Below are 15358 nucleotides of genomic sequence, written 5' to 3'. Positions count from 1 at the left end.
TCATCTGATCACAACTAAGAGAAAGCCATTTAGCCAAAAAAAAGAATTAATATGCAAATTTCATTTTAATAATTTATTTACGGAGAGCCAAAATCAGACATGCATTAATTCAAAAACTTTCAGATATTAAATAAAAAAAACATATTTTTTGAAATGAAAGTAAGGAGCGACATTAAAACTTAAAACGAACAGAAATTACTCCGTATATGAAAGGCGCTTTTCCTCCTCGACACCCCGCTCCTTGCGCCAAAGTTTGATTCTTTCTCACAACTCTACATTTCAAAACGATAAAAAACTTTAGCGTAAAGAGCAGGGCAAAGCCTTTAAACTTGTAGTAAAAGAGATCCAACTTCAACAAATGCATGGAGCTAAATAACCAATTTGCTCATCGTGATGGTATAATTAACTGATTGTAGAATCTCTTATGTTCGACTGATTTATTGTCACTTTTAGCAGACAAGTTGGTAAAAGAATTATTGTTTATAAGTCAAAGAATTAATGAGTCAAATAAAAAAAAGTTTATAGGTCAAAGAATTATAAGTCAATAATATTCTTAAAACAGCTAATAAATTTTATTTTAAATAAGAAATTTTATTTTATTTGGAAATTAGCAACAATCAAAGCCAGGTGAAAAAATTAACTCTTTTTTCTTGAAAATCCGTTTTGGGAAATTATTATTAAGGTTTTACATATTTTCGTCACATTCAAAGAATAGCGTATACGCAGTCCGAATCATAATTTATAAGGATGGAGCTATGACAAATAGCTCAGAAACTTTTCTGCTAAGTATTTTGTTTCAGCGCCACTCCATTCAACTCGTAACAATTCAAGTGTGGCCCTACGCGTGGTCATATTATTTTCGTAAATAACTGGCTCAGAAAAACTGTTAGATGAAAGAAGAAACAATATCTTATCAGATTGAAAACACTTACTTTGCAAAACGCCTTGAAAGACCCATGAAAAATATTTTCCAATATCCACGCTAGGCACCAGGAGATTGGATATGTACAGCAGGACAAAAATGTCACTATAAATTTTGCAATCAACTTAAAAAAAACGAGGATGACACCAGAAGAGAAGCTGAAACAAAAAAAAAACTAAACATATGACATGATGAAGGTAGAAATAAGAAATCAGTATTTGAACATTAATACTGGAAATAGTAATTAGAATGATAATACTCACGAGCTTCTGTTTTATTATCAATTTTTTACGAGGCATTAAAAATTTCAAAGTATTGTCCTTACATTGACCCTAATAACTAGCTGCTCTAATATACGATAACGACCTCTAAAAATTGATCTAAACGGCAGGCTCTTTTGTATTTTCTTTCTCTTTCTTATTTTCAGCACAGGTCTATCATGAATAGCGTACTGAACTAAAGAAAAATAGTCACGAAAAACTTAAAACATTCTTATGTCTAAACGGGCTCAAAATTAAAAAGGATTTTTTTTTTCGTTGAACCCTAAAAAAAAAAGATTTTGAAGTGATTAAGACGTAAAAGGTCACAAAATTGAAATTTTTAAGCTGAACTGTCATTTTTTCTTTTTGCTTTAGTTATATCCTTAACATTGTCCTGCTTGTCATTATTTGAATTGTTGTGAACAGATAATTTAAATTAAATATAAATAGAAACTACACGCCTAAGAAGCAATATTTTTGACGGAATGTGCACTTTATCAGATATGTGTCAAGACGCAGTAGGTCCTTGTTATCATTAAATAATACCAACAGCAAAATTTTTCCGACTGAAAATAAGGACTAACCTCAAAACTTAAAGCGAACACAAATTATTCCGTATCTGAAGGGGTTTCCTCCATCCCCTTCCTCAACACCTTTCAATCTTCACGGTAAAGTTTTTAGCATTTTTAGAAAAAGCTTCGTATTCTATTTAAACTGCCATTGTGTTCAGGAGTCGTTTAAAAAAAAAGAAATGAAAAAAAAAACGGTCAAACTTCAGCTCAAAGAGCAAGATATTAAGGAAGAGAGGGGTAACCCCTTCACATACGGAATGCTTTGTGTTCGTTTTGAATCTTAAGGTTGCTACTTACTTTCAGTAGATAAACATGTTTTTTCATTTAGTTTAGGAATAAATCAGGGGTTTAATCTGGGACTAAAGCTAATTTTGAAGGACAAATGTTAGAGGTTGATCAATAACCTGTTTATTTGGGCGCAAAGTCAGTACGCTAATGGGAATGACTAAGCATGTAGAGAATTGTAATTGAAAGGGTAATAGGCAAATAAATATCCTATTGAGAAGTAATTTAGGTCATTTAGTTGATTTGAAAATTCAGAAAAGACAACTTCAGATCAAAGAAGTTGCAAGTCTTCATTATGGGTCAGAAACTTGCTAGGAAATCTAGCTTGTGAGTCAAAATTTTCAGAAGTTGAAATCAGAGAAGTTGCAAGTCTTCAAAATTTTTCAACATGTTGGACGATTTTGTCGACACAATATTTAAATCCTATCTAGATATCTGGGAGTCACTTTTCGCTACTTAAGCAGATATTTGAGAAGAACGTAGGGTCTACTAAAGGGTTTAGAGCCCCACGGCTGGCCGGTACATCATACCGATATTGGAGTCAGTGTCATAATCGAATTTCAGCAAAAAAATAAAAAATACCAGATATCAGCCGATTTTTTTTTCATGCGCAACTTATCAAGAAAATGGCGTCAGATTTTTTATGGTTTTGCTTGTCCACTCCTTGGAAATGAAGCAACCAGCTAAGTTTGACCATATTGGAGAGATCAGCAGAAATGCGTCCAATGAAGTCAAAGAATGTTTGTTGTAAATACTTGTCAGTACACACCTACTTGTCAAATCATAAGTGGTGCATCAATATTTGAAATGCATGTTGAGTTCAATAACGTACTACTTTTACCAAAAGAACTAAAAAGAATAAATAAACCATAAATTTTGATTTAATGAATGTTCACATGCGTGGGTAAGAGATCCAAGAGTCAATCAGTTCAAACCATGATATCCAGTCAGGGGTGCAGCTAACAGAGGGGATGTCGCTAAATGGGGATAAAAATGTAACCATTTATGTTGGAAATCTAGCTGGTGTGTTGAAATTTGTCAACATGTTTGACGATTTTTTCGAGACAATATTTAAATCCTATCTCCAAACTTATAATCCTAGCTGCACCCCTTTATCCAAACGAAGGAGAGGAGGCACAGCAGGTTTGATTGACAGCATGGTTGCTAACAGACTTGCAACTTTGACAAGTGATGAAGAAGATTCAGCAGATGATATTATTTATCAGGGACTAAAAAGGTATCTGAGTGAGGATGTCATAGACAGAAAAAAAAAGGAAAAAAAATACTGTCCGTTAGAGTGATGGTGAAGATGCAGAATTTGTTTCAAAGACTAGCAAAACTTGCTTGGAAGTATCTCTGCTGTCCGCAAGCAAGAGACAAGACCCAAGCAAGAGATTTCAGCATAGTTGGGAGGTGAAACGAGCCACGCGCCCTAGGCATGATGGAGCTGCAATTAGCATGACAGATATGTGCCAGCAATTAAGGGCAGAAAAGGCCAATTTTTTTGTTTGTTTTTTTAATGTCCATTGGCTTTAGTGCCTTGAGTGGATTTACATCCACTATTAAACTTAATGGCTTTTATACCTTCATTACATATTAAAATTAAGCTTAAAATACAAATTGGATTCCAACCATATAGTTGATAAAACAAGAATTGAATTTGTATTTTTTTTTGACAAATTCAGCTTTCAAATCTATTTATTATACCATGTACGCCAAATTAAAAAAAAAAAAAAAATAGAAATTAAAGGTTATGTACCCGTGGAACATATGACTCGAAAATAATTGCGGTGAGTATTTGGGTCACAATGAACAAAACTTTTTCTTCGCTTAGGACGTCAATTGCAAAGAACAGGGTCTTCCAAATATTGATCGCAGTATTACATATGCCCTGGACAATCTCGAACTGTGTGACCAATATGGGACTTGCTGTTGAAGGGGGCTCGAAATGGACCCATGTAAGATTGTGGATGATGGACACCAACATTAAAAAAAAGAAATGAATCACTCTTCCAATGTTTGCAAGCCATTGAAATTTACTTGAGTATCCACGGGCCTCTCCTGAAACATAGAATGGTCAAAATTAAATTGCTGAAATCTAAATCACTTTTGTTTTCAAAATTATTGGAAGGAGCTGCAGGTAGCAGGTACTTGATATTAACTAATAATGATAATAAAAATAACACCAGCAACATAGTCGCAGTTTTAGAAACGGTTCCAAGGTACCTGGACAAATAAGGAAATTTCAAAAATAGCAATTTTACTTAGAAAAAATGTATAAATATAAACAGTCAAAACTGCCAATACCATTTGTTACCATATATCCTATACCAATACCCTATCCTCACGGACAAAAGATTTCAGGTTTAGCACGCAAGTCAATTAGTATTAAATGCTGTCTATGAAGTACTAACGAAGCAGGGAGTAGACCGTAGGAACTACCAATTGTCTTGCTGTGCATGTCTCTTTATGGATGGAAAACAAAAATAAAACCAAGCTGAAAACTGAACACGGTCAACTGAGCACAAAGTGAGGAATTTTTCAAGACATCAGCAAGTTTAAGTTTATCATGGCTGGAACACATATATCGTTAATTGAACTTTCGTTTTTAATTCGCTTCTATCCTTGTTGTTTCATGTCTTCTAGACAAAAATGTCGTTTTACTTCATTTTTTTTAGTGACTCGTTCTGATTCCCGCTGTCACTCATCTTCTAACCGCAATTTCTTTTTTTCTTCATTTTCGATTATGTCCGATATCTTTGCTGCAACCCTTGATGCAGCGCAGTGGATTGATACTGTGCTTCGCAATTCTGGGCCAAAAGTTCATTTTCCACCATATTCACCCATCATTTTCAACCATCGCGAATCCCGGTGTCGTCCTTTTGGTCCAGTCACGTTTGGTAGTTCAAATGCTGCGACAAAATGTTTCTTATTCCAACGAATCATAATTTATAACAGTTGTAAATTTTATTTTTCTGCTTCTTCATCAACGCCCCGCTCTTTACCCTAAAGTTTGACTCTTTCTCGTAACTCTATTTTTTAAAATAGGAAAAAACTTTAGCATAAAGAGCGGGGCTTTGACGAGGATGCAGCCCCTTTCATATACGAAGTAATTTCTGTTCGTTTTAAGTTTTAATGCCGCTCTTTACTTTCCGTTAAAAAACTTGTTTTTTTTCATTTAATTTCTGAAGGTTTTTGAATCAATGCATGTTTTGATTTTGGCTCTTCGCAGATGAATAATTACAACGAAATTTATATATTCATTTTTTTGGCTAAATGGCTTTCTCGAAGTTTTGATCGAATGATTTTGAGAAAAAAAAAGAGCGGAGGAGCTTATGCTTACATTAATTAAGAGACTTGTTGCTTCACGAATTTGGGCTACAGACTAGTTGTATAAATCTCTCTGTTGAAAGTATAGGGTTCGGGGGAAGAAGGTCTTTAAGGAATTATTCACCCCCATGGAGCAACACACCCCCATAGGAGGTTGTGTTGAATACAACACAACCACCAGATCATATGCCTGCTTTCTCAATTAATTAACAAAACAGTAAGAAAATTACTTACTTTCTGGTTTTTCAGTAGTGGTTTTGTAGTAGTGGTCCATTGCATTTGTGATCTGCAACAAAGTAAAAAAGATAAGTCAAAGCGAAGGAGAGCAGTATAAATACTCCTTGTGTCTTCTTATACCAGAGCAACATTTATGCATTGCGGAAACTAAGAATTATCTCCAGTATTTTCCAACTAGATGCTGAGAAATTTGAATTATTCTTTAATGAAAAATTTTTCCAAAACTGTCAGAGCTTTCTTACTTTTTCTACAAGGAATTGAACAGCTGTATCCCTTCCATCACTAGGGAACCAGTTAAGAATTGAATAAGGATGACTTGAAGGGGCAGCAACATATTCTTCGGTTCTTAACTAATTTATCTACTTTGGGCTGCCTCCCCGTAGTAGCATAATATTCGTAGGCATGAATATATAATAATAATAATAATAATAATTTATTTATCACCCACTTTACAAAACAGAGGTTAAGTGGAGTAAAATGCAAAAGAAAAACAGCAAAAGTAATTACAAGAAACAAATTAAATCACATACAGAAAAAAGACAGATAAGGCGATGAAAACATCCTAGCCTATAAATCGCTTCAATAGCTAGATTGGCAGATAATTTTTCGAAAGCACCAGTAATATCTGTCACACAATATTTTTTAACCAGTTTTGTATTCTGGTAAGAACGAGGTAGATATAACAGAAATTTGCAGTACCGGTATTGATCTATGTGAATACGTTTTAGATCACTATTCAACAGAAGTGGCCTAATACCAGAACAGAAGAATACAGAATGATCGCAAAAATTTGAGTAAAGCCGAGTTAGCGCTCTTCTCCTATAGTGTTCAAATTGTAGGAATTTTTTTTTATACCGGAGCCATTTGGTGGCCCTATTCTAAGTTTTCTTTTTCCCTATTCTTTGTTTGGGATTTTCGCTTTTTTATAGTTTTATCTTTTTTTGTCAGCATGGAAGACGCCTCAATTTCATACCGGCAAAATATCCGCGTCGTTTTAGTTCTCATATTTTCTTTCTACATTCTGTAGTTCGGTTTGTTTGTTCACTGTTGGTATTTTATTCTTGTTGGTCTTTGTAATGGCTGGGCAGTGTAGATCTTTGATAATAATTAGCGCAATTAGCACATGTGAAGACTGCAACCGCCGCAAATATCATACTCATTACTCTACTTACTGTAGGCTCCAGAAAGCACCTCAAATTGAGGATACAATAAATGGACAGGACTATGTTCATCATCCTCCCGATCCTGTATCCCCAATTTTTTAGTGTTATTGTGCAAGTGCTGTTGAACGCTGCCACGCAGTCATGCAATTGAGACAATTGATGCAAAAACAAATCCAATATGAACAATCATATGGTATCGCCTTAGCTTAACATTAATGATTTTCCAGACAATATTTTCTCTCCTATTACAAACATTGATTTGGTTCCGACGTTGTCCGGTCGAAAATGGGAAAAACTTTCTTCTTGGCAAACAAAGCGAATGGTGCACTGTTTTTTGCTAACTGTTAATATATTCTTCTTTTTAACAGCAATAGGTAAACTAAATATGATGAAATTTACCAAATCACAAATATTAACTCTTTGCAAAAAACCTGAATGAACTAAACAATTATAGAATTCATCTTTACCATGTGGGTATTTTTAAAAAATCCGCTCTATTAGAAACACAATTCTATTAGAAACACGTCATCACAATCTGGATCATGATGTAAGACGCTTCCTCCTCTTTTAGCACATTAAGAGAGAAGAAAAACATCTTCCAGATTAGCAGCGCCGTATTGCACGCTCCTTCCAATATGTTGCTTGTGGTGATCTTAAGTAGGGTGGCTCCTGGTTTTGGGGAATAATGAATCCAAGCGATTCATTCACAAATCGATCACTCCATGGGTATGAGACTAGAGAGGCAGATAATTTGATTGTTGAGTACCAAGACACCACACGTGCAGCTTTCGGAATTAGGTATTTAGCTCCGGCTATTTGGAATGATATCCCAGCTGGCATTAGGGAGGCAGAACATATTGGGTCGTTTAAAGTAAAATTAAAAAAAATATTCATTGGGAGTGGGGAATTATTTTTTTTAAATTATTGTTAGCCTTCATTTATGTATATTCTGGTGTTAAGGGGTTATTTGAACGAATTCAATAAATTACTCAACGTTACACACCCAATGAATTTCCTCCATCTTTGGTCAACTTCGAAGTGACGAAACGACGAAACCTTTCCCAACAGGAAATTCTAAAAAAAAAATCAATTAAAAAAGTCAACCAAAAAAAATTTGTTATATGTTACACATCTACCACAAGCAGGCAAACACAGGATTTTATCTGGGGTGGGGTAATAAAAGAAACACTTAAAATTTCATAATATTACCCAGACCATCCTCTGCAAGAGGCCAGAAATTTAGGATTTTCGGTAACTTTGCCCTTAAACATCCTTAAAACAGGATGTTTTACGACTTCGCAAAATATATAATAAGCGAAATCTCTCTTTGCTTACTTTCGGAATTTTCTTGCTGTATAATCCCTTTTACAAGTAAATTTGTTCTTCAAACCTTTTATTTATCCGCGTCGTTTTAGTTCTCATATTTTCTTTCTACATTCTGTAGTCCGGTTTTTTTGTTCACTGTTGGTATTTTATTCTTCTTGGTCTTTGTAATGGCTGGGCAGTGTAGATCTTTGATAATAATTAGCGCAATTAGCACATGTGAAGACTGCAACCGCCGCAAATATCATACTCATTACTCTGCTTACTGTAGGCTCCAGATAGCACCTCAAATGGAGGATACAATAAATGGACAGGACTATGTTCATCATCCTCCCGATCCTGTATCCCCAATTTTGTAGTGTTATTGTGCAAGTGCTGTTGAACGCTGCCATGCAGTCATGCAATTGAGACAATTGATGCAAAAACAAATCCAATTTGAATAATCATATGGTATCGCCTTAGCTTAACATTAATGATTTTCCAGACAATATTTTCTCTCCTATAACAAACATTGAATTGGTTCCGACGGTGTCCAGTCAAAAACGGGAAAAATTTTCTTCTTGGCAAACAAAGCGAATGGTGCACTGTTTTTTGCTAACTGTTAATATATTCCTCTTTTTAGCAGCAAGAGGTAAACTAAATGTGATAAAATTTACCAAATAACAAATATTACTCTTTGCAAAAAACCTGAATGAACTAAACAATTATATAATTCATCTTTACCATGTGGCTATTTTTTAAGAAATCCGCTCTATTAGAAACACAGTTCTATTAGAAACACGTCATCACAATCTGGATGACGATGTAAGACGCTTCCTCCTCTTTCAGCACATTAAGGGAGAAGAAAAACGTCTTCCAGATTAGCAGCGCTGTATTGCATGCTACTTCCAATATGTTGCTTGTGGTGATCTTAAGTAGGGTGGCTCCTGGTTTTGGGGCATAATGAATCCAAGCGATTCACTCACAAATCGATCACTCCATGGGTATGAGACTAGAGAGGCAGATAACTTGATGGTTGAGTACCGAGACACCACACGTGCAGCTTTCGGTATTAGGTATTTAGCTCCGGCTATTCGGAATGATATCCCAGCTGGCATTAGGGAGGCAGAACATTATGGGTCGTTCAAAGTAAAATTAAAAAAATATTCATTGGGAGTGGGGAAATATTTTTTTTTAAATTATTGTTAGCCTTCATATATGTATATTCTGGTGTTAAGGGGTTATTTGAACGAATTCAATAAATTACTCAACGTTAAACACCCAATGAATTTCCTCCATCTTTGGTCAACTTCGAAGTGACGAAACGACGAAACCTTTCCCAACAGGAAATTATTTTCCTTTTGAGATTCTAAAAAAAAAAAAATCAATTAAAAAAGTCAACCAAAAAGAATTTGTTATATGTTACACATCTACCACAAGCAGACAAACACAGGATTTTATCTGGGGTAATAGAAGAAACACTTAAAATTTTATAATAGTACCCAGACCATCCTGTGCAAGAGGCCAGAAATATAGGATTTTGGGTAACTTTGCCCTGGCTATACCTCTAGTACGTCTCTTTTTATTCCTCCCCAGGCCTTAGGGAGCGCCTCTGGCTGATTATGTAAATTATCACGATTTAGAAAAAAAAATACATTAGTAAATGCATGAAGAGCAATACCAATACAAAACAAAATGAAAAATGAAACAAAAATTAAAATGAACATACCTTAGACCACGTAGGTAGACCAATTCAAACCATGTAAAGCATTTTTCTTCGAATTAGTTTTCTGCTCATTATAAAAACAAGTCAAATAAATTGGCTATTCATGTGGAAAGCAATTAAATGCTGATTAAAGGACTGAGATTTTTCATTTTTTTTAGATTGCTCCATATAAATTTTTTTTTAAATCCTTTAAACTTGTAGTAAAAGGGATCCAACCTCAACAGATGCATGGAGCTAAATAGCCGATTTACTCATCGTGTTGGTATAATTAACTGATTGTAGAATCTCTTATGTTCGACTGATTTATTGTTACTTTTAGCAGACAAGATGGTAAAAGAATTATTGTTTAAATAATATTTTAAATCTAATATACCATATTCTTAAGCCAATAATATTCTTAAAACAGCTAATAAATTCTATTTCAAAAAAGAAATTTTATTTTAATTGGAAATTAGCAACAATCAAAGCCAGGGAAAAAATTAAGTTTTTTCTTTACAATCTGTTTCAGCAAATTATTATTGAGGTTTTACATATTTTTGTCAAATTCAAAGAATAGCGTATACGCAGTCCGAATCGTAATTTGTAAGAATGGAGATGTGACAAATAGCTCAGAAACTTTTCTTCTAAGTATTTTGTTTCAGCGCCACTCCATCCACCTTGTGTTCTCCGTCCAACTATTCAAAGTTGGCCCAATGCGTGGTGATAATATTTTTGTAAGTAAGTGGCTCAGATTAACTTTTAGATGAAGGAAGAAACAATATCTTATTAGATTGAAAACACTTACTTCGAAAAACTCCTGGGCAGAGCTGGGAAGCTTAACGCATAGGAATGCCACAGGATAGGCGATACAATACCGAACCATAAAGCATAGGATATTCCTTAAAAACCGGACCAGTTCTTTCAAATGATCGGGGAACAACCAGATGAGAAGCTGAAACATAAAAAAAACATAAACATATGATATGATGAAGGTAGCCCACTCCTTATTGCACCTCTTTTTGTCACAAAATTTTATTATTTTAAATTAAATGAACCTCGTGTTTAAGGAGTTATTCTAAATTATTGGAACAAAAAACAAACTGGGACTAAATATGGGACAAATGTGTGACTAAAGCCAGTTTTGGAGGACAATTATTAGAGGTTGATGAAAACCTGTTTATTTGGGCGCAAAGTCAGTACGCTAATGGGAATGACTAAGCATGTACTAGATTGTAATTGAAATGGTAATTGGCAAATAAATATCCTGTTGAGAAGTAATTTAGGTCATTTAGTTGATTTGAAAATTCAGAAAAGACCACTTCAGATAAAAGAAGTTGCAAGTCTTCATTATGGGTCAGAAGCTTGAGGTTATGCCAAAACGACTAAGTGCTTTTTAGTTCAGCTAACAAATCAACAGAAATGCGTCAAATGAAGTCAAAGCATATTTGTTGTAAATACTTGTCAATACATACCTACTTGTCAATTCAGACTTACAACTTCGAGAAGTGATGAAGAACATTCGTCAGATGATATTTATCAGGGACTAAAAAGGTATAGGAGTGAGGATCCAAACTTATAATCCTAGCTGCACCCCTGTATCCAAACGAAGGAGAGGAGGCACAGCAGGTTTGATTGACAGCATGGTTGCTAACAGACTTGCAACTTCGACAAGTGATGAGGAAGATTCAGCAGATGATATTATTTATCAGGGACTAAAAAGGTATCTGAGTGAGGATGTCATTGACAGAAAAAAAAGACTGTCCGTTAGAGTGATGGTGAAGATGCAGAATTTGTTTCAAAGACTAGCAAAACTTGCTTGGAAGTATCTCTGCTGTCCGCAAGCAAGAGACAAGACCCAAGCAAGAGATTTCAGCATAGTTGGGAGGTGGAACGAGCCACGCGCCCTAGGCATGGTGGAGCTGCAATTAGCATGACAGATATGTGCCAGCAATTAAGGGCAGAAAAGGCCAATTTTTTTGTTTGTTTTTTCAATATCCATTGGCCTTAGTGCCTTGAGTGGATTTACATCCACTATTAAACTTAATAGCTTTTATACCTTCATTACATATTAAAATTAAGCTTAAAATACAAATTGGATTCCAACCATATAGTTGATAAAACAGGAATTGAATTTGTATTTTTTTTTTTTGACAAATTCAGCTTTCAAATCTATTCATTATACCATGTACGCCAAATTAAAAAAAAAAAAAAAATAGAAATTAAAGGTTATGTACCCGTGGAACATAGGAATCGAAAATAATTGAGGTCAGTATTTGGGTCAAGATGAACCAAAATTTTTCCCCGCTTAAGACATCGATTGAAAAGAACAGGGTTTTCCAAATATTGATTGCTGTATTACACATGCCCTGGACAATCTGGAACTGCGTGACCAATATGGGACCTGCTGTTGAAGGGGGCTCGAAACGAACCCATGTAATTGTGTGTATGATTGACACCAACATTAAAAAACCGAAATGTATCGCTCTTCCAATGTTTGCCAGCCATGTAAAGTTACTCGAGTATCCACGGGCCTCTCCTGAAACATAGAATGGTCAAAATTAAATTGCTGAAATCTAAATCACTTTTGTTTTCAAAATTATTGGAAGGAGCTGCATGTAGCAGGTACTTGATGTTAACTAATAATGATATTAAAAAAAACACCAGCAACATAGTCGCAGTTTTAGAAACGGTTCTAAGGTACCTGGACAAATAAGGAAATTTCAAAAATAGCAATTTTACTTAGAAAAATGTATAAATATAAACAGTCAAAACTGCCAATACCATTTGTCAACCCCTATCCTCACTGACAAAAGATTTCAGGTTTAGCATGCAAGTCAATTAGTATTAAATGCTGTCTATGAAGTACTAACGAAGCGGGGAGTAGACCGTAGGAACTACCAATTGTCTTGCTGTGCATGTCTCTTTATGGATGGAAAAGAAAAATAAAACCAAGCTGAAAACTGAACACGGTCAACTGAGCACAAAGTGAGGAATTTTTCAAGACATCTGCAAGTTTAAGTTTATCATGGCTGGAACACATATATCGTTAATTGAACTTTCGTTTTTAATTCGCTTCTATCCTTGTTGTTTCATGTCTTCTAGACAAAAATGTCGTTTTACTTCATTTGTTTTAGTGACTCGTTCATATTCCCGCTGTCACTCATCTTCTAACCACAATTTCTTTTTTTCTTCAATTTCGATTATGTCCGATATCTTTGATGCAACCCTTGATGCAGCGCAGTGGATTGATACTGTGCTTCGCAATTCTGGGCCAAAAGTTCATTTTCCACCATATTCACCCATCATTTTCAACCATCTAGGTGTCGTCCTTTTGGTCCAATCACGTTTGGTAGTTCAAATGCTGCGACAAAATGTTTCTTATTCCAACGAATCATAATTTATAACGGTTGTAAATTTTATTTTTCTGCTTCTTCATCAACGCCCCGCTCTTTACCCTAAAGTTTGACTCTTTCTCTTAACTCTATTTTTTAAAATAGGAAAAAACTTTAGCGTTAAGAGCGGGGCTTTGACGAGGATGCAGCCCCTTTCATATACGAAGTAATTTCTGTTCGTTTTAAGTTTTAATGCCGCTCTTTACTTTCCGTTAAAAAACTAGTTTTTCTTCATTTAATTCCTGAATGTTTTTGAATCAATGCATGTTTTGATTTTGGCTCTTCGCAGATGAATGATTATTTTTTGATCATGAATATACTCAATGCCATTAACCATGTCGTTGAAAATCTTGAGGATTTCCCTTTTATTTCGTGAGGTTGTGTTGGTTAACCATTCGCGAAGTGTAAGGCTAAATGGCTTTCTCGTAGTTTTGATCGAATGATTTTGAGAAAAAAAGGAGCGGAGGAGCTTACGCTTACATTAATTAAGAGACTTGTGGCTTCACGAATATGGGCTACAGACTAGTTGTATAAGTCTCTCTGTTGAAAGTATAGGGTTCGGGGGAAGAAGGTCTTTAAGGAATTATTCACCCCCATAGAGCAACACAACCCCCATAGGAGTTTGTGTTGAATACAACACAACCACCAGATCATATGCCTGCTTTCTCAATTAATTAATAAAACAGTAAGAAAATTGCAAACTTTCTGGTTTTTCAGTAGTGGTCCGTTCCATTGCATTTGAGATCTGCAACAAAGTAAAAAAGATAAGTCCAAGCGAAGGAGAGCAGTGTAAATACCCTTGTGTCTTCTTATACCAGAGCAACATTTATGCATTGTTGAAACTAAGAATTATCTCCAGTATTTTCCAACTAGATGCTGAGAAATTTGAATTATTCTTTAATGAAAAATTTTTCCAAAACTGTCAGAGCTTTCTTACTTTTTCTACAAGGAATTCAACAGCTGTATTCCTTCCATCACTAGGGAACCAGTTAAGAATTAAATAAGGATGACTTGAAGGGGCAGCAACATATTCTTCGGTTCTTAACTAATTTATCTACTTTGGGTTGCCTCCCCGTAGTAGCATAATATTCGTAGGCATGAATATATAATAATAATAATTTATTTATCACCCACTTTACAAAACAGAGGTTAAGTGGAGTAAAATGCAAAAGAAAAACAGCAAAAGCAATTACAAGAAACAAATTTAATCACATACAGAAAAAAGACAGATAAGGCGATGAAAACATCCTAGCCTATAAATCGCTCCAATAGCTAGATTGTCAGATAATTTTTCGAAAGCACCAGTAATATCTGTCACACAATATTTTTTAACCAGTTTTGTGTTCTGGTAAGAACGAGGTAGATATAAAAGAAATTTGCAGTACCGGTAAGGCTTTTCTATTTAAGTTGTAGGTTAGTTTATCATTTAATAGCGAAACTCTCAGAACGCTGCAGAAATAGTTAATTATATGCTTAGCTGAAGGCTTCTCCATTTGGGGTTTCCAGCTGGAAACTTTCAGAAGGCTTCCCCATTTACGTTGCAGGTTAGTTTATCATAAAATCTTCAGAAGGCTGCACAAATAGTTAATTGTATGCTTAGCTGAAGGCTTTCTCATTTGGTTTTCCAGCTGGAAGCCTTCAGAAGGCTTCCACATTTAAGTTGTAGGTTAATTCGTCATTTAATAGAGAAACCGCCAGAAGGATGCACAAATAGTTATTTATATGCTTCGATGAAAGCCTCTCTGTTTGGGATTTCCAGCTGGAAACCTTTAGAAGACTTCCCCTTTTAAGTCTTAGGTTAGTTTATCATTTAATAGAGAAACCATCAGAAGGCTGTACAAATAGTTAATTGTATCTAGGAAGTCAGTGTGAGTTCTACAATTTCTAACTTTAGATCAATATGTATTGATTAGGAACAGTTACAATTTAAAATTAATAAGCGAATACTGCTACTATTACTAACAACTCACAGCAACACCTAGCCACCTGATGCCAATACATCTGCACAAGCTCCTCCATCACAATATATTCAAAACTTACCTCTTTACATCATTCCAAAAGGTCTCCTGCAACCTCCTTACGACCATGTTCCTTATAACATACTCATACCCGTTTGGGAACGGTCTGCCTTTGTTTGGCCAAGAAGGACGATCTTTTGCAATCTGTTATCCTTCATCTTCAAAACGTATC

At 35.0% G+C, this 15358-nt stretch overlaps 1 long non-coding RNA gene across 2 annotated transcripts; it reads right to left on the bottom strand.

The window, feature by feature from the left end:
• Positions 1 to 947: 947 nt before the first annotated feature.
• LOC136039621 (uncharacterized) lies at positions 948 to 13915 on the bottom strand. Of its 2 annotated transcripts, none has more exons than XR_010620497.1 (3): positions 13871 to 13915; positions 3799 to 4100; positions 948 to 1080 (listed from the first exon to the last, which is right to left on the bottom strand). It is a non-coding gene; the product is annotated as an uncharacterized LOC136039621 (long non-coding RNA). The 2 variants fall into 2 exon arrangements; XR_010620498.1 differs by lacking the exon at positions 13871 to 13915 and adding an exon at positions 5604 to 5657.
• Positions 13916 to 15358: the final 1443 nt, after the last annotated feature.

This window comes from Artemia franciscana, chromosome 19 (assembly GCF_032884065.1).
Source record: "Artemia franciscana chromosome 19, ASM3288406v1, whole genome shotgun sequence".
Classification (NCBI taxonomy): Eukaryota; Metazoa; Arthropoda; class Branchiopoda; order Anostraca; family Artemiidae; genus Artemia; species Artemia franciscana.
The sequence above is the reverse complement of the archived record's forward strand: the minus strand, read 5'-3'. Positions and strand labels throughout refer to the sequence as shown.